Source organism: Dendropsophus ebraccatus, chromosome 1, assembly GCF_027789765.1.
Source record: "Dendropsophus ebraccatus isolate aDenEbr1 chromosome 1, aDenEbr1.pat, whole genome shotgun sequence".
In the NCBI taxonomy this organism is placed as follows: Eukaryota; Metazoa; Chordata; class Amphibia; order Anura; family Hylidae; genus Dendropsophus; species Dendropsophus ebraccatus.
In genome coordinates, this window is record NC_091454.1 from 191,652,986 (window position 1) to 191,677,446 (window position 24,461).

The 24,461-nt window shown below is 43.8% G+C and overlaps 1 non-coding gene across 1 annotated transcript; it reads left to right on the top strand.

The window, feature by feature from the left end:
- Positions 1-23,659: 23,659 nt before the first annotated feature.
- LOC138781815 (U6 spliceosomal RNA) lies at positions 23,660-23,766 on the top strand. Its single transcript, XR_011361537.1, has one exon. It is a non-coding gene; the product is annotated as a U6 spliceosomal RNA (small nuclear RNA).
- The last annotated feature ends 695 nt before the right edge of the window (positions 23,767-24,461 follow it).

The window sequence follows — 24,461 nt, forward strand, 5'->3', positions numbered from 1 at the left end:
AAGCAGTCACAAAACAAGAAGTTCTGTGTATCCCAGGCCATCTGAGCGCTCACAGAGAGAAGGCAGTCATGTGACTGATTTACACATTGAGCCGTGACTCTCTGTACTGGCCGGAATTCCTGTGTTTAGTCCGTTTTTTTTCAACCAGCACAAGTCAAAAAATCTGCCTTCAGGAGACTGGACCTGGATTTCTGGTAAGTTCAGCTTTGTTTTACAGCATGATAACAGCAACAAAAATAATGAATGTATATTGCAAACTTGCTTTATTTCACATCTGCTGTTGATTTAGATTTTTAAAGTTAGAATGACAGTGACACTTTAAATTAAAAAAAAAAATTGTTTGGCTGTTGAACTTGAAGCAGTGATTATTTGATTGCTTCTATAATTCTTATCAATATATACAATACATAGTATTTCAAAGCATTACCGCCTGTCAGTGTTAGACATAATTAGTATTCCTCAGCTTACTATAGTGAAGCATCGTCTAGCTTCACAATTGTCTAGCGATCAGGTCATGGGCCGCCAATGGTGTGGCAAAGAAAGCCCTCTGCCATTTTTAAAAACTTTACATGATGTGGTTGCTATTGAACAAAATCAAAAGGATTAAACGGCTGGAAACCAACATTATTGCTTACAGCCTGGGAATCAGTGTTGTACACATCTGGATGGTAAATCTATATTCATCTATTACCTCAAACTGAATACTCGGAATTTGACTCCCAGTGGCTGGAGAAGTTGGATGCAGCACAACTGAGTCGTGGATAAAAAAAAAGATACAGCCATAGGCTGCATACAACTTCTCCAACCACCGAGATTCCATTGCTCATGACTATCAACAAGCTTTAAGGCTGCAGGATCGAACAAAAACTTTTGCCGGTTCCAGGGCCGCTTTAACCAAAGGGCAAATGGTGCACGTGCACTGGGCCCACTGGTAAAAAGGGCCCAACCTGAGCAGGGGCGGCCTTTGCTCTGTGCGATCTACTTACCCATCCATGGTACCCCCTGCAGGCCCCCCCCTCCTGCTGCTGCGCACTGCACTGTAGCTATGAGCGCTCGTAACAAGCGCTCATAGTTACAGGCAGCAGCAGCACTGACAGGGCGAAAGCCATTGGCTCCCTCCCTGTCAGCCACTCTTGTCACTCTTGTCACAAGAGGCCGCTCTCCCGTTGTGGTGTTGACGCTCAAGTGACGTCACTGAGCGCCGGCACCACAAGGGGGGAGAGCGGCCTCTTGTGACCGCAGGCAAAGCACTGCCTGCGGCGACAAGGGTGAAGTGAAGGGAAGAAAAAAGGAGACGCGCGGACCCAGGTCAGTATAAGTGTTTTTTTGTTTGTTATATGCTATATGGGAGGGGGAGCACAGAGGGGGGCTGTATAACCGGAGGCAGCACACAGCGGGGGTCTATATACTACTGAGGGTGCCACAAGGGGGCCTATATACTACTGGGGGGATGCACAAGGGGGTATATATAACTGGGGAGAGTGCACAGGGGGGTATATATAACTGGGGGAGCTCACGGGGCTATATACTACTGGGGGTGCACAGAGTATATATAACTGGGGGAGCACAGAGGGGGCTATACACTACTGGGTGCAGCACAATGGGGTCTATATACTACTGGGGGCATCGCACAAGGGGTTTATATACCACTGGGGGCAGCACATAGTGGTCTATAGTACTGGGGGCAGCACACAAGGGGTATATACTACTGGGGCAGCACAATAGGGTCTATAAACTACTGGGGGCAGCACAATGGGGTCTATATACTACTGGGGGCAGCACCTAGTGGTCTATACTACTGAGGGGCAGAACACAGGGGTCTATATACTACGGGGAGGGGGCGCACAAAGCATACCTTATTATTAAGTGGGAGCACAGAGGGGTGTAACTACTATATAGGGGCACAGAGGGGGGTAATTACTGTATGTGTTGGAGCCTTAAATGTTTCTCTGACAGATTCTGGAGAGAGGATTCACAGCCGGGGGAGACTTCAAGGTGGCCCACGCTGGATGGAGTGAAAGAAAAGGTAAAAGACTCTAATCAGAGAAGACACCCCCTGAGTAAATGGATGTAACTGCACTCTGTTATAGGGTCTGTAGTGATAGTGGTCATGGTGTGGCAGTATTATGTAATGGCATCATTGGGGATTACTTGGGGATTATAAGGTAACTACCGTATGTATTGGGGCTCTTTATACAGTGTGGGGGCACTTTCAGGGCATTATACTGTGTGTGCAGCACTGATTCTGATAACGCTGGGTTAGGGGGGGTTGCCAAATAGGGAAGGGGCCCACTCTTAAGGGCTAGTTGCCAAATAGGGAAGGGGCCCACTCTTAAGGGCTAGGCACCGGGCCCACCACTGTATTAAAACGGACCTGGCCTGGTCGTCACGTCTAACTGATAAAATGAAGTAAAGCCTAGAGGTATGGATAATACTTTACCCTCCTGGGCTCTGCTTATGTCTTCTGTGACAAAATGAAGTACAGCCTGGCCCCTAGGGGGTTAACTGGGGATGCTTAGCATCCCCACTTAACCCCCTGGGGTCCAGACTGTGCTCTGTTGGGGGGAGGGGATTTTACTTTACCCTCTTAGGCCTGGCTTATGTCTTCTGTGTTGAGCATCGGCTCCAGCAGTGTTCGCTGAGCCAATCAGTGGCTGCAGCAGTGCCTCACCACAGCTGCTGATTGTCTGAGCAAACACTGCAGGAGTAGACACTGAAGACAGATGGCAGGAGCCGAGCTCAGAAGGAAAAAGTATAAACCCTTCTCCTCCCAATAGAAAGCAGTCTGGCCCCTAGGGGGTTAAGTGGAGATGCATAGCACCCTGGGGACCAGAATGTTCTACATCTGCTGATGTGAGCACACTGCGCCTGCCCCTATATTGTCCTGACAATATAGACTATCCCAGGCATAGGCAAGGTTGATGCTAGGTGACAATTACCCCACCTTTAGGTTTAGCACTGCATAGAGAGTTACTGAAAGTCTCTCATACAATCATAAGTCTCGGGCTCCTGTCTAAGGCTCTGGCCCTCAGGCCAGGCCGGGACATAAACTTCTGCAGGAACAGTTGTTTTAGTCTGTCTCCCTCCTTCCCCTATCCACTAAATAGGGGTGACTGGGACTAACCTCCTATTGGTGGGTAAAGAGCTAGACAGAGTGAGGTGTAAGCGTGTGATGGGTGAAGAGGCACCCAAGCTAATGATTGGTCAACATGTCAACAGTGAAACACACCAAGTTAACCCTTTACCCTTCAGCTGTGCATAAGGACAGGGGATAGGGAGACACCAAGTGGTGATGGTACAAACAACACCCATCATTCCAGAGTGTGACACCCGACAGAGATACCTTTTGACAGGTGGAATGCAGGACTTAGTGGCACAGCTGTACTGGGAAACTACATGTGTACTGTAAATAGATAAAGTATGGAGTGACTATGTGCGTGCACAACCCATCACTCCATTCTGATGGGAAACCTGGGTCCCAGCAGTCAGAACCATCCTCCCTCCTATGAATAACTGTTATAGGTTGAAGTACCTCTTTACTTTACTGGTCAAGGAAGAGTGGCTTGTTGGTCCCAATGTTACCATCAAGAGTGACAGGCCTTCTTACCTAGTAGCAAATCTTCAAGGATATGATATCTGTAAAATACAGCTCACATGCAGTTGCCACCACATAGAGCCTGGCAGAGGTATAATATGGGCATTTAGAAAGGTATGGGTGCCCTATATTCATGAAATCCTCAGATCTTATGCACATGGTATCAGAGACCCATATGCACTTCATAAGACACCATATGGTGCATGGGGATATTATAATATTTGATGGAACATGCAACATTGAATGGTGTTTTATGATGGCACCATGGGGTGGCATATGGTGTGCCCATGGATCCTTAGTACAGAAACGTTGGGACGTGCCATGATAAGGTTTTAGACATGCAGTTTTGCAAAGTGCATGACAACTTAGAACTCATTCATTATGGCATAATGTACCCACATTAAACTTTCTGTATTCTAGATGTAATACCCAGACCCCCTATTGTTATACCAAAGCAAACATGAGCGAAGCTCTAACAGGTTGGAAGACACAGTAGGGGTTTTCTTATAGAATAAAATACATTTAGTATATAATTTCTGTGAATTAATAACCAATATTGCGTCAGATCTGAGCAGTCTAAACAACATCTGGCAGAAATTCACAGAAATCTGTATTGTTCATATTCCTTCGAGAACCCAGTAAGATTAGTCATCACATATTTTAGATTATTATTATATACTCCGAGTGCCATCTGCATAGAATTGCACTGCTTTTTAATGCCTGTGGTGATAATTTCTGTGGTGAGAAGGAAATCTCTATCTGTAACTTTAAAGACGGAAATAGGGTCATCTGCTAAATCCATGGAACGAGACGCAATAGAGATAATGGAGCGGAGATACGTGCACGGGTTCATGTGAATACTCCGCACTGAGAACAAAGGATACAAATCTACCAATCTTTGCAATGAAGCAGAATACATCCAGACAGAGATACAGTGATATCCTCAGCATGGACATTTTACTTCAGGCAAGACATTACACATGATAGAAGGAAGATTCTGTCCTCCTTCTGATTCTTACCCCTAGTGGTTGTTCATTGTATGACAATAATAGAATGTTAATGTTATAGGGTTATATGGACCCTTGCATATATGGTTATATGTTTTGCATATGGATATAAATGTGAACTTCATAGTAATTCCAGGTTACAGGTGACATGGCAGCTTAAAGGAGAAGTTCGGCCAAAAGTATTTTTTTAATATGTTATTACTTATGGAAAGTTAGACAAATTCCTAATGTACATTTATTATGGAAAATGCACATATACTGTTATTTCCCTTAATTTAGTAGATCAGGGAGGCTTCAGATTCTGTAAAAAAACGTAACATCACAAATCAGTTGTAATTCCAAAGGAGTGTCCAGCAGGGGGCGCAGTATATGTAGAAGGCTATAGTACTTTGTTGTGCATATAAAATTGAATGTAAAGTATGTAATGTATATACACTATCTTTATTGATTAAATACATTTATGGAATACTTTGAGGAGCAAGTGTCCTTGCTCACCAAAGTATTCCATAAATGAATTTAATCAATACATTTGGAGGGAACCGAGCAGGGAGGGAGAGAGGTGATCAGAGATATGAGCAGATGATGGGGTAGTAGTAGCAGAGCCATCTCCCAGCCCCATCATCCCCATCATCTGCTCATACTATGAGCAGATGATGGGAGTAGTAGTACAGTGTATATGTGTCCCACAGCAGAGAAGAGGGAGGGAAGGGGGAGGTAGTTAGATGCACAGGCACCTCTCTCCCTCCCTGCTCGGTGCCCTCCAAATGTATTGATTAAATACATTCATGGAATACTTTGTGGAGCAAGGACACTTGCTCCCCAAAGTATTTCATGAATGTATTCAATCAATAAAGCACAGTGTACATACATTAAATACTTTACATTCACTTCTATACCCACAATATAGTGCCATAGACTTCTATATATAGTGCGCCCCCTGCTGGACACTCCATAGGAATTACACCTGATTTGTGACATCACGGTTTGGTATACTGAATCTAAAGCCTCCCTGATCTACTAAATTTAGGGAAATAGCAGCATATGTGCATTTTTCATAAATAAACTTAAACTTCCCATAATGAAACTTTTGACATGAAACAGAGACATGTCAAAAGTTTTAATTGGTCCAGGTCTGAGTAAAGACTAGTGATGAGTGAGCCTGCACTGCAAAGTCCTGGTCCGTGCCCAAATCTGTGTGTTCGGGTACCCAGACCCAAACACAGACTTCATTGCAAATGTCTTTGTTCAGATTTGGCCTTTGGCTACTAAATAAAGCTTGCTGAAATGCTGCTGAACAGACAATTAACAAGTAGTAACGAGCGTTTGGCTAAACCTGAACCTGAATGCTCGGCTGAACCTGTACGTTTGGCATTTGACCTGGTGGCTGGAGAAGTTGCATGCAGCCCTAGGGAGTCAGGGAAAACATGGATACAGCCATAGGCAGCCCTAGGACTGCATCCAGCTTCTCCAGCCGACAAGAGTCAATTGCTCATCATCATCAACAAGCTTTAAGGCTGCGGGCATTGTAATTAACCCAAAACATTTACCGGTTTGTTGCAGCAAACCTACAAAATTAAGTACAGCTTGACCCCTAGGGGGTTAAGTGGGGATGCTTAGCATCCCCACCTAACCCCCTGGGGGTCCAGACTGTGCTCTGTTTGGGGTAAGGGATTTTACTTTACCCTCCTAGGCTCGGCTCATGTCTTCTGTGTTCAGCATCAGCTCCTGCAATGTCTGCTCTGCCAGTCTGGCACCCAACGAGTTAAGTTGAGATGCATAGCATCAACACTTAACACCCTGGAGACCAGAATGTGCTCTATCAGTTGTGCTGAGCGTGCTGCGCCCGTCCCAGCAAGTAAAGGGTTAAGTGACAATCTGATGCTGAAGACAAAAGACTTGATCCAAGCACAGGAGGGTGATTGGCCAGACTAATAAGAAGAAGGAAGTCCCTGTTTTGGTACTACTGGCAAACAGTAGAGGATGAGAGGAGCTCAATAACAGCCATGAGAGCACTAAAATTACCTTATCACTACTTGGAAGAATTAATGTAAGCAAATCAGGGTTTTACAAATCTTTTGAAAGTACAGATATGCTTCAAATTTACACTTTATGAAAACCGCTAAGCAATGACAAAAATAGACTATAATTATTTGACTTTACGTTACGCAGAAGTAAAATATTCTTTTGAGGTTGTCCTTTTTATTGGAATTCTTCTCTGGATCTTACAATACAAAAAAGGCTCATTAGGAGACGCCATCCCGGCCTTGTTCTTCTCTCCTTGAGATCGCATCCACTGTACGTTTTACAACCAAGTCTGAAATGTTAATCTTCATCAACTGAACAGCAGGATTCCAGGATAACACAGATAGAGCAATAAAGCTTTACATCCACATGTCTCCTCTCAAGGTCCCTTCTATTCTATGTCAGGTTCTGGTTTGTAGAGAATTCAAAGATTATTATGTTAAGTTACCAAAGAGATCATTGTTTGGAGACCATGTTACTATTAATACTAGAATTCCAGCCCAATTTAGTGTACAATACACTCTGAAGCTGAAAGTATCTTCTGTGCTTGAAGCAATGGGACCAAGCATGGTATCACTTTAAAGGTCTTTTCTTTCGATCACATGCGGAGGAATAAAAGCCCCATTAGGTGCTAAGATCATCACAAAATGACGCCGATTGCTGATGATTCATTCATCGCTGTTATGTGGAAACAAACTAAACCAAAGCAAATAATAAACCAATAGATCTTTATATACTGTATACCCATAGAGCTCCTGGGATTATATTATTAAAGGGAATCTGTCACTAGGTTTATGCCGCCTTAAATGAGGGAGGCATGAAAGAGAATATGCCTTCTATTCACCAGTACATAACATGTGGTCCAGAATAGTCTATTCTTCGCATCGTCATGCCTCTAACAGGAAATCCTTGAGGTACATATTTCGTACATGGTGCTCTCCGACCATGCACCTTTAATATTGTCCCTGGTGGATACTTACGTTAAGGTGAATGTAGCATCAGGTACATACGCTTTAGGTGTTGCACATGTATATAACGGCGCCATCGTGGGGAAGCTGATGCCGCTGTCCTTTTTTTAAACTGCTGCCCGATTCCCACGCATGGCGCCATTGGAAGCGCCAGCCCGCCCCCAGTGGAAATAAAACCCTCACCCCTCTGTGACGCGGCTCCATTAGAATCAATGGAGCCGCATCATAGAGGGGCGGGGGTTTCCTCCCACTGGGGGCAAACCGGCCCGCCTCCAGTGTTTCAGCCCGGGCTGGTGCTCGGTAAAAGACCAGCACCTTTACGCAGGAAACGGGCCATGGTTAAAAAAAAAAGGACTGGGGCACCGGCTTCCCCACGATGGCGCTGTTATATTCATGTTCAACACTTAAAGCGAATGTACCTGATGGTACATTAGCTTTATAGGGTCGCATATCATGTGGGGCTTCCCCACGTTCCTAGAAACTGATGATTCGGTCCAATTCGAACAATTATCGATCCGTGTAATAGAGACACCAATCAGCCAATGAAACGATCACCAGTTGATTGTTTCTTTAGGCCCAGTTCAAAAAAAAATCTTGGGTGCTGACCGTGCATCGCAGTTTATAATAGCGATGCGTGGCTGGAAGCTGATGATTCAACAAACAGTTAACATTACCTGTCCACGTTCCTGGTGTTCTCCTGCGCTCTGCTTCCTCCCTGGTCTTCCATGATGCAGCTTCAGAGTGGCCTGTCTTAGCTTACCTCAGCACCCTTAGACACTGGTTACAAGCAGGGCCGGCGTCAGCACTCAGCTTACCCGGGCAAGTGCCTGGGCCCACAGCATCCCTAGGGCCCATTCCTGCCAGGGCTGTTTTCTTTCTTCACTGAGACTGGCAGGTAGGTAGGGAACATTCACCTCCCTGCCCGGCAGCCAGCATCTCCTCTGTGCTGTAGATCAGCCTGATCTGTACTTCCTTCACCTTTCTGCTCTGGCCCAGACCTGATTAGAGGAGACCAGAGCAGCAGAGCAGCTCCAGGCCAGGAGACTGGTGAGTGTATTAAGGAGTAGGGGGGCAGTGGTTTGTGGAGAGTTGAGAGACCATGTGACTCTCCAATTGCTACAAGACTCCAACTCCAATCATGCACTGCTAGCACGACATAATAGGAGTTATAGTTTGATAACAACTGAAGGGTTACTTGTTAGGAAACACTGATTTGGGGGACAGTTTATTAGTGCAGTGTTCTCTAACATGTAACTCTACACTTGCTGAAAAAATACAACTCCCACCATGCATTGCTGGCAGGACACAATGGGAATTGTAGTTTTGCATCAGCTGGAGGGCCCAAGGTTCCCTATCCCTGGTTTATTTAGCGCAGTGTTCTCCAACATGTGACTCTCCAATTGCTGCAAAACTACAACTTCCATCATACACTGCTGGCAGGACATGATGAGAGTTGTAGTTTGGCAACAGCTGTCAGGCCACTGGTTGAGAAACACTGATTTATGAGGACAATGGCACGAATTATCTAGGGGGGCAGTGGCACTGTTTATGGGGGGGGGCAGTGGCACTGTTTATGGGGGGCAGTGGTAGTGTTTATGGGGAGGGGGGAGCAGTGGCGCAGTTTATAGGTGCAAAGTTCTTTTTGCACAAAGAGAGGCCTTACTACAGATTGAATAAGAATAAGAGGGGGCACAACTACAGATGGGATCCCAACTACAGAATAAGGCATAAAGAAAAGACATCATTTTAGAGGGACAAAGAGGACCCCGTTACTGTTGGTAGCTTGTATAGAGGAAGGTGCTGAAATGCCTAAGATGGGCTACACAGAGGGAGACCTACTCTTTTGCTGTTGCCACGTGATTTGCTCCACAAAGGGGCCCGCTGATGCTCTGTCGCCCACAAACCCTGGAGCCGGCCCTGGTTACAAGCAACAAGTTCCTTCATTGTCAGAAATCAAAGATACAATGAGCCACATGCTCCACTTAAAACGTATTGAAATCGAGAGACATAAAGAATGAGAGGCAAAGAATTTTTGCAACAAATGGAGAGTGTTTATTAAATATCATTTTAACCCATCAGAAATAGAGGAGCTAATGAAAATATTTCGGTGCACTGAATGGTATAAGAAGGAGGCTTTAAGGGACAATCTTGGGTAACTAAAACTCCCAGATAGGAGAGCTCCATAAGGTGAAGGGGGGGGGGAGGTGTTGGGGGGATTCGGCGGGGTATGTTATTGTGGGAAAATTGTGGGCACCTTTTCTCTCTTCAAGCCTTACGGATCCAGGATAGAAACAGGGGACACGGGAATGTTTGGGGTTGGTGGTAACAGTGGGTTTCACCAGTGAGGTAGTAAAGAAGGGAGGAAGGGTAAGTTTCTTGATCTATGCTTATGGAAATTGGTTGTTTTGCTGAGTGATATGGATGTACCTGATAGGATGTACCTGACCGCTTTTGCACTTTCTATAGACATTATGTTGTCATCCCTGCTATCCTTCTAAATTGGTGTAACATGGTTTTGCATCTCTTTTGACATTTGTCAATAAAAAAAGATGTTTAAAAAAAAATGAGGGCAGCATAAACTAGTGACACAAATGTTAAACACATCGGTGTATTACTTACATCATTTTGTTCGGTCGTTCTCTTAATATGTGGGAAAAAAGGATTCTTTTCACACCCCTCCCCCCGCCCTCCAGCTGCTTAGTGACAGTTGCTGACTACACACAGCATGGATAGATAACTGCCAATCAGCAGCTGGTGGGCGGAGTTTTCTGCTTCTCATAAATATCCAGGACTACTGGGCTCATGCACATAGTAGAGAGGGCTACTTATTGTCCATGTTATTCAGGAGAATATCTCCAGATCAGCTACACAGAACAGTGTAAGTAATACATCTTTCTGTTCAGCTTCTCTGTGACTATTTTATGCTACCCTGAGATAGCATACCATAAACCTACTGACAGAGTCTCTTTAAAGAAGCTAATAAGGTCTTTGTGAGGACAGATGAAAAGAGAAGAGAAGAACATTGTCTCCAAAGAAAAGACACAAAGATTGAGATGTATTATTGAGTCGCTATACTGTGGTATAGCAGTGACAGCTATAACAATAGCACTGCCTTTGTTGAAGGGCAGCTGGGGTCCTGTATGACTGAGATTACTTTGTTTATAAGGTCACCTCCATACTGTAACCAAAGGTTATTGTTCTTACATAAAATGAGACAAGTAGCCCAGAGAATAGCTGGCAATGAACATGTTAGTGGGCTGTACAGTACTTCATATCCTCCTACTGGCTATCAACAAAGATTGAACAACAAAAAATTGCCCCAAACAAAACACAGCTAGAAATGGCATGAAAAAAATGTTTTCAGATCAATTGATACCAGAAAGTTATACAGATTTGTAAATTATTTTTATTTAATATATCTTCCAATACTTATCAGCTGCTGTATGCACTTTAAGAAGTGGTGTATTCCTTCCAGTCTGACACAGTGCTCTCTGCTGCCACCTCTGTCTGTGACAGGAACTGTTCAGAGTAGGAGAGGTTTTCTATGGAGAGGTGCTACTTTTCTTCACAGTTCTTGTTATGGGCAGAAGTGGCAGCAGAGATCACTGTGAAGATTATTTAGACATTTACCTAATTTTGCATACAGGAAACAAAGTAATAAAAACAAAAATCATGTAAAGGTGTTCAAAACCTGTAACATGGTGTGTAAATCCAGTTTAAAGTCTTTTAAGGTTACAAACCCACTTGGCGGGTCTGCAGCAAGTCTCCATGCTGCGTTTTTGCAGCGAGACTCACTGCAGATCCCGGCCCTATGCTTTTAATGGCAGACAAACACGCAGCAGGGATGTACATCCCTGCTGCGAGTTTGTCTGCAGCCCACCCCATTAACCCCCCGGCTGCCGGAGCTGATACTTCACCTGATCCCGGCTCCGGCGGTTCCCGATGTCTTCAGCAAGCCGGAGCAGGGACCAGGTGAGGTATATGCTCCAGCCAGCCGCCCGCAGCCCCGGCCGCCCGATCGCCCCCCCCGCAGCCCCGGCCGCCCGATCGTCCCCCCCCCCCCCCGCAGCACCGATCGCACGCCCCCCCGCAGCACCGATCGCTTACACGCGATCGGTGCTGCGGGGGGGGCGTGCGATCGGTGCTGCGGGGGGGGGGGGCGGCCGGGGCTGCGGAGGGGGCGATCAGGCGGCCGGGGCTGCGGGGGGGCGGCCGGGGCTGCGGGGGGGCGATCGGGCGGCCGGGGCTGCGGGGGGGGCGGCCGGGGCTGCGGGGGGGCGATCGGGCGGCCGGGGCTGCGGACGGCTGGCTGGAGCATATACTTCACCTGGTCCCCGCTCCGGCTTGCTGAAGACATCGGGAACCGCCGGAGCCGGGATCAGGTGAAGTATCAGCTCCGGCGGCCGGGGGGTTAATGGGGTGGGCTGCAGACAAACTCGCAGCAGGGATGTACATCCCTGCTGCGTGTTTGTCTGCCATTAAAAGCATAGGGCCGGGATCTGCAGCGAGTCTCGCTGCAAAAACGCAGCATGGAGACTCGCTGCAGACCCGCCAAGTGGGTTTGTAACCTAAAGGCTTAAAACAGTGTTTAATAGAGATGAGGGAACTGCATTGGAAAAAATCTAAATTTGTTCAGAAAAACTACTTATAATTTTTCATAATTCACTTTGAGCAAATAAACACAGGAGCAGGGACGCCTGTCAAAGTCCCTGTTCCTATAACTTCTGGTCATGAGCGCTCAGTACTTAGTGACCATGGCAATGGAGTGCCAAACAAACACAGGAGTCACTACTATTGTAAGCAACTAGAGATGAGCGAAGCAGCTGAAAATTCGTTTCCTGAGGTTCGCAAACTTTGGGTCGGATTCATAAAAATTTGCCAATCGTATATAAACGAATCTCATTAAAACAGGCGAACTGTAGTAGCTACAATACTGGGACTATTACAGGTAGCCAGTTCAACAGATGTTGTACAGTGTCAAAAATTGGAAAATGAAAAAAAAAAAATGTCATTCATTCAATATCCGCCATGAACACCAATGGACATTGGTGGACCAGCGGCATCAAATCAAGTTTTATCCTAGGACAGCAATGGACGTTGGTGATTTAGCGGTATCTCTTTACAGCACCCAGAGAGCTATTAAGATGGACACTCTCTTCACTGCTCCCGGTGACTCGGTCTAATACACACCCAGCCCCCAGTGACTCGGTCTAATACACACCCAGCCCCCAGTTACTTGGTGTAATGCACACCCAGCACCCAGTGACTTGGTATAATGAGCACCCAGCACCCAGTGACTTGGTATAATGAACACCCAGCACCCAGTGACTTCCTATAATGCACATCCAGCACCCAGTGACTTCCTATAATGCACACCCAGCACCCAGTGACTTGGTATAATGCACACCCAGCACACAGTGACTTGGTATAATGAAAACCCAGCACCCAGTGACTTCCTAAAATACACACCCAGCACCCAGTCACTTCCTATAATGCACACCCAGCACCCAGTGACTTCCTATAATGCACACCCAGCACCCAGTGACTTGGTATAATGCACACCCAGCACCCAGTGACTTGGTATAATGCACACCCAGCACCCAGTGACTTCCTATAATGCACACCCAGCACCCAGTGACTTGGTATAATGCACACCCAGCACCCAGTAACTTGGTATAATGAACACCCAGCACCCAGTGACTTGGTATAATGCACACCCAGCACCCAGTGATTTGGTAAAATGCACACCCAGCACCCAGTGACTTCCTATAATGCACACCCAGCACCCAGTGACTTGGTATAATGCACACCCAGCACCCAGTGACTTGGTATAATGCACACCCAGCACCCAGTGACTTGGTATAATGCACACCCAGCACCCAGTGACTTCCTATAATGCACACCCAGCACCCAGTGACTTGGTATATTGCACACCCAGCACCCAGTGACTTCCTATAATGCACACCCAGCACCCAGTGATTTGGTAAAATGCACACCCAGCACCCAGTGACTTGGTATAATGCACACCCAGCACCCAGTGACTTGGTATAATGCACACCCAGCACCCAGTGACTTGGTATAATGCACACCCAGCACCCAGTGACTTCCTATAATGCACACCCAGCACCCAGTGACTTGGTATAATGCACACCCAGCACCCAGTGACTTGGTATAATGCACACCCAGCACCCAGTGACTTCCTATAATGCACACCCAGCACCCAGTGACTTGGTATAATGAACTACGGTCACCCAGTTACTTAATATACTGGACAATGGCTTCACTGCTCCCACAAAAAACACCCACAATCCCCCCTCCTCTCCTCTCTGTCTCTATCTCTCTGTATTTCTCTCCCTGCTGCAACCTGTTCTCTACTATACACAGCCGACTGGCCGCCTACAGAAAGCCAATCACCTTATATAGGGGGATGGGCTGACATCACAGAGGGGTTTGCAGCTGATTGGATGGGCACAAGGAATTATGGATAATGCCTTGCTCCCGCCCAGTGACTGTACTGTAAGCTAACATGTGCGGCAGCCATGTTTAGCGAATTTGGAACAAATCGAACTGAATGAAGTGAACTGACAGCGCGATTCACAGCGAATCTTGATTTGCCAGAATTTCTTTGTTCATCTCCATAAGTAACTATGGTCTATACATTGCTGCTCACTTTTCTTGGGCACAAAAAAGTAAGCAATAATGCTATGTATTTCTACTTGCACCCAAAAATGTTCACTGAGCATCATGGGATACAAGGGGGATGCTATGCTATTTAGCCAGCCAAGAAAATTATTCTGAAATCTGCAATGAAACAATGTAATCAAGTTAGGCTTCCCACAGACTGGTGTTTTGTGTCGGTATTACAGATGCAAGTCCTGGTGAGCAGGAATCATCCTACTAATTCTCTGTGTGATCCCAGAGTATAACAGAGGGGAACGTTTAAAGGGGTACTCCAGTGAAAATGTTTTTCTTTCACATGAACTGGTTTCAGAAAGTGGTATAGATTTGTAATTTAATTCTATTCAAAAATCTAAATTTTTCCAGTACTTATCAGCTTCTGTATGTCTTGCAGGAAGTGATGTATTCTCTCCAGTCAGACACAGTGCTCTCTGCTGCCATCTCTGTCCATGACAGGAACTGTCCAGAGCAGGAGAGGATTTGCTGCTGCTCTGGACAGTTCCTGACATGCAAAGAGATGGCAGCAGAGAGCACTGTGTCAGACTGGTAAGAATACACCGCTTCCTGCAGGACATACAGCAGCTGATAAGTATGGGAAGACTTGAGTTTTTTTTTTTTTTAAATAGAAGTAAATTACAAATCTATATAACTTTCTGAAGCCAGATGATTTGAAAGAAAAAGATTTAATAATCCATTTGATGATCCAACACAAAAGTATGGAGAGAATGGCAATTGAACTTTCCGCTCATCTTTTCCAAATCTGATGGAAGACAAATCTCACAGTTAAAGGTAATTTTAAATTGTGGAATGAAATGAATATATTTATAACTTTTCCTGTAATGTGTTTTTTTTTTCTGGGTTTCAATTTCATTTCTCATTAGAAAGTTTCTTGCTAGATGCAAAAGTAATTATAACAAAGAGAAGGGCGGATGTGATCTACAAATCATTAGACGCCGCAATTAGCCGCATTTACAGGAGTGGAGAGGATGATTAGTGATTGTCCTCAGTGGTTAAGTGCCATGCACCGGGGTGCTGTGAGGTGGTGGTACAGCAAGGTGGGCTTGGGTACACTTGGGCACTTGTCACGGTGGCAGGAGTGGTGTAGGAACCCTCCCCGGACACACAGGCACTGTGCTTGAAAAGGGGATAGCCCAAGTGTAAGGTGTACAGTAGGTGCAGTGTGGGTGCAGGTGCGGTGACATAAAAATAGGTCCAGCATCTGAACAAGGTGACCTCTTTACTTGAGAAGACTTCAGTGCAATACCAGACAAAAACAACTACACGAGTGGGTGCAGGTGACAGAGGTGGAAAATAGGAGGAGAAGTAGTAGAGGTAGCTCATGGTGTGTTTACACAGAGAGATTTATCTGACAGATTTTTTAAGCCAAATCCAGATTGTGGATTTGAGAACAGGAGAAATCTCATTCTTTCCTTTATGGCCGGGTTCACTCAACGTTAGACACCGGTTGTTCTGTGACACGGCCGTGTCAAAGAATCGCCGGTGTCAATGCAGTTCATCCAGGCCAGTACTGCATTCCAATTACCCATAGCAGACAAAGCCGGAGCCGCACTTTACATTGTCTGCACAGTCAGTTTTGTGCAGCCGCTATTCAATGAATAGGGGCCGCACAAAACTGAAATGTCAGTTTTTCGTGCGGCCGCAAGGAATCCCAGCCGGAGTTTATACAGAGTGTATACACTCCAGCTGGGACTCCATAGGCTTAAGCGCAATGTATAGGTTTAATTTATCACGGACGGTGTTGCAATTTGCAACAACGGCCATGATTAATTGAAAATATACATAGTGTGAACTTAGCCTTAGAGTAGGCATAGGGATCATCTTGAGGGCCTTGTCCAAGTATCAGGATGTTTGTAGTGAAGAAGAAGAGTGTGAAGAATATTCGTACTCACGTTTCTATCTGACTGCCTTCTGCCCAACAGTTCTGCGAGTGTTAGGTTGGGTAGTACCAGCCCTAGGCCTTTACTACTGGACATAGCAGACTTCCTGAGGTTTCCCAGAAGAGCCGTGCGTAGTCAGTAAGATACGTCTGGAGATTTTCTAATAGAAGTAATTTACAGATCTGTATAAATATCAGTCACCAATTTATTTGAAAATTTTTTTTTCCCTTTTAGTTCGCGAAGCTACAATTTTAGTTGTGAAGGAGCTTTTAACCTCTACCAAATTCCTATTCATCTCAGGTATAAGACTGGACCCATTGCTCTGGAAACCCCTTTACAACATTAATGAGACAATGTCTCCTATGTTAAAAAACTATTGATTTTAAACCCCAAGAAATAGAACCAAGACCATATGTTGTGAACGTCCCCCCAGTGGGCCAGTACAATTATATAAAGCCCCAAAACATAAAATACATCCTGTAATAAGAAAAATCCAATTACATAAAAGTACTAATATACTATTTGTATGGATTTTGCCACCATAAATAAGAAGGAAAAGCAGAATGGTAAATTCTGTACAGAACCTCTCTGTGTTATTATACGGCCAAAAGGTTTGTAACCAAGCAAATGAATCTTGGGAGCTGGAAATACAAATACTGTGGATTGAGAGAATGTTCACACACGAGAAAATAACAGCAAAATACCACTGTAAAATAGACATAACATGCAGCTGTTTTTTGAATCTAATCATATACTCCATACGGCTATGTTCACACAACATGAAAAAAAGAGAAAAGGTGTCCACTTTTTCTGTTTAACCCTTTGAGGACCAGGCCCAAAATGACCCAGTGGACCGCGCAAATTTTGATCTTTGCGCTTTCGTTTTTCCCTCCTCCCCTTCTAAGAGCTCTAGCACTCTCAGTTTTCTATCTACAAGCCATGTAAGTGCTTGTTTTTTACAGGAATAGTTGTACTGTGTAATGACGCCTTTCATTTTACCATAACATGTATGATGGAATTCCAAATATATTATTTATGGAGATATAAATAGGTGAAATCGTAAAAAAGAATGCAATATGGTAACGTTTGGGGGGGTTCTTGTGTCTACGTAATACACTATATGGTAACAGCGACATGACACTATTATTCTATAGGTCAGCCCGAACACAACCATATGCAGGTTACACAGATTCTCTAATATTTTTTTAATGAAATCCTTTTTTTTTGGCAATTAATTATTAATAAAATGGGCCTATTGTGACGCTTATAACGGTTTTAGTTTTTCACCTACGGGGCTGTATGGGGTGTCATTTTTTCCACCATGATCTCTAGTTTTTATTAATACCATATTTGTGAAGATCGGACGTATTGATCACTTTTGATAATTTTTTTTTATATATAATGTAACAAAATCGGTAACCCGCGCATTTTTTCCCTCCTTATGTCTATGCCGTTCACCGTTTGCAATGACGCTTGTTATATTTTAATAGATCGGACAATTACGCACGCTACGGTATATTATATGTTTATTTATTTTTATATGTTTTATTTATATAATGGGAAAGAGGGGTGATTTAAACTTTTATTGGGGGAGGGGATTTGGGGTAGTGTGTTAGTGATTTTAACTTTTTTTATATACATTTTAAGTCCCTTAAAGTCCCAAGGGGGACTTGTACATTCATTACTTTCCTTTTTTACACTGATCATTGTTATGCCATAGGCATAGCATTGATCAGTGTTATCGGCGCTCTGCTGATTGAGCCTGCATGTGCATGCTCAGTGAACAGATCACAAATCAGACCGCGCGGAGGCAGGTGAGAGACCTCCGGTGGTCCGTTTTAACGATCGGGACCCCCGCAGTCACACTGCGGGGGTCCCAATTGGTAAGTAACAGGGGACTCCCCCTGTCACTTACACTTAAACGCTGTGGCCGTGCTGCGATCGCGGCATTTAGGGAGTTAATGTCACGCTGCAGTGCAACATTAACGGTGAGGTGCAATGAGCAGCCGGCCCCCACCTGCTATAAAGCTTCATAGCTCAGGACGTACCGGTACGTCCAGGGTCGTCTGGGCACAGACTTCCAGGACGTACCAGTACGTCCTAGGTCATCTAGGGGTTAAAAAGGCGTCCGTTATTCTTGATAAAAAAAAATAAAAAAATTTGAACAACAACAAAAAAAAGGTGTCCGTTATTGCCGCAATGTAATTGACTTCAATCCAATGCATTAAAGTTAATGGAATAACGGACATCCAATGCAGACAGTGTGTAAAATAAGGAACGTTGTCTGCAAGTACGGCAAAATAATGATCATGACAATTATTTTTAGACGTCTTTTGCAAACAGCGACCGTTATTTTTAGTTGTTCACACACATTTTTTTCTTTTATCACCGTCCTTACAACGTTTTTACTATTAAATTCAATGAACTTTGACGAACAATGAACAATGACGGGCTGCCCAACACCTAAATGACAGGCGTAATTTTAAACTCAAAATGACCGACATCATTTTAAACGGAGAGGGAAAAACGTTGTGTGAGCATAGCCATAGTAAGTAAATATATTTTTTTACAATGTGTGCACAGACTTATGTTTTTCCATAGACTTTAATGTATCACATTATTACATAACAATACGTCTGCATTTAAGAACTATTTTACTGTCATATTTTTTTATTTTACCATTTGTGAACATGGCCTAATTGTAACAAAACAGTGGGGGACATTTACTATGGAGTCTAATGTGTGTGACTCTTCTAATGAGGATTGGTGGATATTTTGTTCCAATATCTTGTGACTGATTTATTAAAATGTAGCGTTGTAGTGAATGTATCTAAGTAAAAAGTTGCAAAAATTGCTCAAGCATATTCACCTGGTACTGGCCAGATGTAGACCTGCACCAGTTTGTAGGCCTGCAGATGAAAAAAAGTTGCATCAAAAAAATATTCACCCGTCAAATACTGGTTCATATGACTTAGACCATGTGGGTGAAAAATCCAATTATTCACCTAAAAATAGGTGCAAAGCGCTTGATAAATTTCACCCGGTGATTCTACACTGTGTTCATACATGGTAAAATAATACCAAAATACTGTCGTAATTTTGATTGAATAATAAATACTGGTGAAAGGTGGGGAAAAAAACAGACTGTTTTTTGCAAAAGCAGGTGGTAAATGATGAGCATGTTCATTAACTTGATGGCTTTTCTTCTATCTGATGTCTTCATTGCCATCCAATTTCCCATTGACTTCAATAGACATTAAATACACAGCCGTATTTTCATAATGTTTGAGGCTACATTCCCACACAGTATTTTTTCTTAGTATTTTGCAATCAAAACCAGGAGTGGATTGGAAACACAGAAAAGCTATGTTCACACACTGTTCAAATTTAGTGAATGGCAGCCATTTAATGTCAAATAACGGCCGTTGTTTGCCATTAACCCCTTAACGACAAAGGGCGTATAGGTACGCCCTATTGCCGGTAAGGGCGTTCAGAGCAGGGCCGCACGGCGACCCCGCTCTGAACCGCGGCGGTCCCGGGTGCCGCTTGTAGCCCGGGAGCGTAGGTATTAGCGGGCACGGTCCGATCACCGTGCCCGCTAATACAGTAATCAGATGCAGCTGTCAAACATGACAGCTGCATCCGATTACCAGCTCTAGCGTCTCCCTGGTGTCTAGTGGCGGAGATCGCTCCTCCGGGATGTTATCCCGGAGAAGCGATCTCCGTTTCTGAAGCCGGCCGGGGACCGTTCCAAGATGGCGCCGTCCCCGGCTCGGCACTCGTTTGTTTCCGGCTGCAGCAGCCGAAAGCAAACGAGTGCCTATCTCATGGATCTCTGCAGCATATCTATGCTGCAGAGATCTCAATGAGAGATCAAAGTGTATATACTAGAAGTCCCCTAGGGGGGCTTCTAGTATATGTGTAAAAAAAAAATATATAGTGTTGTTGTCAATAAAAAGCCCCCTCCCCTAATAAAAGTCTGAATCACCCCCCTTTTCCCAGGTTATAAATAAAAGTAAACAAATAAATAAATAAACAAACATGTTTGGTTTCGCCGCGTGCGTAATCACCCGAACTATTAATTAATCACATTCCTGATCTCGTACGGTGAACGGCGTAAGCGCAAAAAAATCCCAAAGTGCAAAATTGCGCATTTTTGGTTGCATCAAATCCAGAAAAATTGTAATAAAAAGCTATCAAAAAGTCGTATATGCACAATCAAGGTACCGATAGAAAGAACACATCATGGCGCAAAGAATGACACCTGACACAGCCCCATAGACCAAAGGATAAAAGCGCTATAAGCCTGGGAAAGGAGCGGTTTTAAGTGACGTATATTTGTTGACAATGGTTTGAATTTTTTACAGGCCATCCGATACAATATAAGTTATACATGTTACATATCGTTTTAATCGTAACGACTTGAGGAACGTGCATAACAAGTCAATTTTACCCCAGGGCGAATGGCGTAAAAACACATTTCCCCCAAATAAACAAAATGCGTTTGTTTTTTTTCAATTTCACCACACTTGGAATTTTTTTCTGGTTTTGCAGTGTACTTTATGCAAAAATTCAGCCTGTCATTGCAAAGTACAATTAGTGACGCAAAAAATAAGGGCTCATGTGGGTTTCTAGGTGGAAAAATGCAACTGCTATGGCCTTTGATGCACAAGGAGGAAAAAACAAAAACAAAATCGAACAAAAAATCGAAATTGCTCTGTCCTTAAGGGGTTAAATGGTGGCCATCTACTCTTAATTTCAACATAGCCTTTCTGTGTTTCCAATCCACTCCTGGTTTTGGTTGCAAAATACTGAGCAAAAATACTGGGTGGGAACATCGCTTTAAAGTAACATTATGTAATATGCTTACTACTTTGGGCTACCGTGGCTACCTGCCTCACTGTGAGGAGCTGAGCCAATAAGGATCCATTCTCAGTGTCTTATTCTAGTAGGCGGCTAGACAGGAATTAAACTCCTCATATCATGGAATTGACGCCACAGATAAAGGTAAAAAAATTACCTTCATCCTCAGCACTCCAGGCACTATTGGGACATATCAGCAGGTTAGATTTGTCTAACCTGTTGATAGTTTCCCTTTAAATATGGTACAACTTTTACAAGTCCTCTTGAAAGTTTTTTCCTACTCTGCTGAGCAAAGCGCTTTGAAAACGTATATGCCTGTGGCATTTATATTAATTCTCATAAATGATAAAGATCCTTTAGATTTAGGTTCTTACAACCCATATCACGGCTTAGTTTAGATTAAAAACTGCTCCATACGATGTTATCAGCCAGACTGGCAGGGTGTGTTCACATTTAATACGTACTGATGAAATAGGATGTAAAGGGAAAGCGACGGCTGATATTATGTGAAGGTTATTCTGAAATATTTAGGGAGGCCCTGTCATTGCAGAAAAACAGGCGGTTTTATCCATCAATGTGATCAAAGAATGTAGTCATATCAAGTGGAGCTTTGCAACCGCTGATTCAAGGAAATTTGAGTCTAAGTCAAGATTTCAGAGCTGGATTAAACTTTGTACTGTATATAGGAACAGTTAAAGGGGATTGATCGTCACCTTCTTGCTGACTGACCAATAAATCATCAGGGTTTCTCCCCATCCCATCGACATTGACTGATAGATAGTTTGGCTAAAGGTAGAAATCAATCAAGGTCAATGGGGTGGGGAGAATCCACAGGGAACGTCATGGTGACTTGAAGTTCAGGTCCTTTCTTTGAACAAGGGCACTAGGAAACATTGTTCTTTGCCTAGATAAAATTATTTTGGCCTCTTTTATTACCTTTAGATTAGATATTTAAAAGTGGGTGAAGTGTTCCACTATGGGTAGTTTCCTTGTCTTACACACCTAGATAAAACTAGTTTATTCAGGTGCCACAGCTAGGTTATTTAGTTGTTGTGCCCTGCCCCAGCCACTAGGTGTCTCACTCCTCCTTGCAGTACATGTAAGAAGATTTAACCTGTTTCACACACTCTTTTACGCACAGCCCTATATAAGATAGGGGACTTCCTGTGCAGTTCAGTTCTAGTCCAGGGGTAGTCCCTGTGCAGTCTAGTTCCAGACAGAAAAGAGACAAAACCTGTTTTTTTAGAGAGAGACTAACAGCAGTCATGCACTGTTGAACTTAACCCTGAGGTAACCGGAGCTACAGGAGTAACCCCTTAGAAAGAAAAGGCAGTAAGACTGATCCTCAGTAGAGCACAGATGCAAGTTAGCCACTCTTTACTGACTAAGCTCGACTATGCAGGAAATTTTCCACTAGTTAGCTTCACCCAGAGACAGAGGCCTGATAATGTAAGGTTTAAGCATTGTTCAAGTGGGACTCTGTCATCTCTGTCGCCACACCCTGCACCTCACACTAGTTCTACCAAAGGTCTGGTGCCCGTGTGTCTGGGGGTGGGTATTACAAGTATTATTACCATAGAGGCCAGTATTATTCTTATGGCTTCTGTGACAAGTCGCCCCAAAACACCAGAGCCCACTAGCTGGTTCAACACCAGTATTCAGTGTCCTGGGCAATGGCATGTGGATCTGTCTAGAGCTTTTCCCAATTTTTTATTTTTTTTTGCATCAAGCCAACAGCCTTAGGGGTCATACACATGCATTAATTGCAGTAACTATATATGTATAGATACTGCATGTGCCGCTGTTTAGTACTGTCATTCTTTATGGGTTTACATACTTGACTCCCTTATATCCCTGACGAATTTCATGTGAAAAACATAACTGCTCACATAGAGCAGCTTTTTAGTAATTATGCATACAATTGCCTACATTGAACCCGACTATCTTTGAACATCAAGTAACCTATTGTTTACAGATATAAGGTAAATTATTAAATTATATCTAATTATTTAGAGAAATATTTATCTCTTTTTTTATTTCTATTTCTGGCTCAGCAAATAAATGTTATTCTTTATATAATAGTTATACATTCACTTACTAATGGTTTTCAATATCTGTCATTTACAAGAAGCATTTATCGTTTACTCCTAGGGAAGCAAATCTGACAGCGAGCGGAGAGTCTGAAAACCATGAGGAACCAATACAGAATGGAAAAATTAGATAACTATCCATCACACACAGAATACTATTCCTGAAGTGAAAACAAAATATACGTTTAAAATCACTTATTGAATATTGAGCTAATTTTGCATATGGCAAAGACCAAGCCAAGAATACACAATGGCCTCTTCCCTTCAGCTCCCAACCTCTCCAGTCAGATGGCATCACGCTGCCATGAATGACACTACTACAAGCCTGGGAGGATGTGTAGTCATTAATCATGTTGTCTCAGCGCCGGAGAGGTTGTCACACATTGTGGTGACAGGAGTTATCATGGGGGTCAGTGGCAGAAATGCTGCATTATCACCTATTATTAAGAAGTTAAGTGGTCTAATGCTTTACTCCTGTTTGCACCATTAACCCCATTAAAGCCTTAGCAATTTTATTCTTCATTAAAAAGGATGGCGAGTGCTCGCTTCGGCAGCACATATACTAAAATTGGAACGATACAGAGAAGATTAGCATGGCCCCTGCGCAAGGATGACACGCAAATTCGTGAAGAAAAGCCAGGTTGGCTAACGTGTCTTCACTTTATCAAGCTAACTTCACCCAGGACCTAGTCCAAACTGAGAATCATATCCACTCACTATCTCATATTTATTGGACCCTTAGGAGGTTATCTTCTAAGAGGTTTGCGCAGGGCATTTTTTCATATTGGGAATCCCGGTTCCCCAGGATGGATCTGAGTGAACTTATTTTGGAAGGGTGCAAAGCGGTAGTAGGTGAGGTCTGGAGAGAAACCCAATTTAAAATAATGCATCACGCAACCTACGGATTTTCCTTCCCAAAAACCGCTGCTCACCTGGATAGAATAGAAGCATGTCCAAATTGCACAGAAAGGGGCACTGACCTACTACATGGTCTGGTTACCTGTCCGTTCACAAGGCGTTTTTGGTTATCTCTTAAAGATCTGCTAAGGGAGAAACTTTGTGTCTCCCTTCCCTTAGACCCTTCTTTCTTGGTCCTACATGTGCCGCCTGGGGACGGAGAGGTTGCCAGACTAACCCATGTATTTGTATTGGTCGCAGAAAGGTGTCTTCTTGCACGATGGCTGGTGCAATCAATGCCCACTTCTACTGATGTAGTGGACCAGGTTAAGAAGTACATGGTCTGGGACCAAATGGAAGTGCTCAGATCTAAGGACAAACTGGCAAAGGGTTTTTTTTTTAAATGGAAGACGTTTATCCTTTCCTTTTTGTCCAGAGAGGAA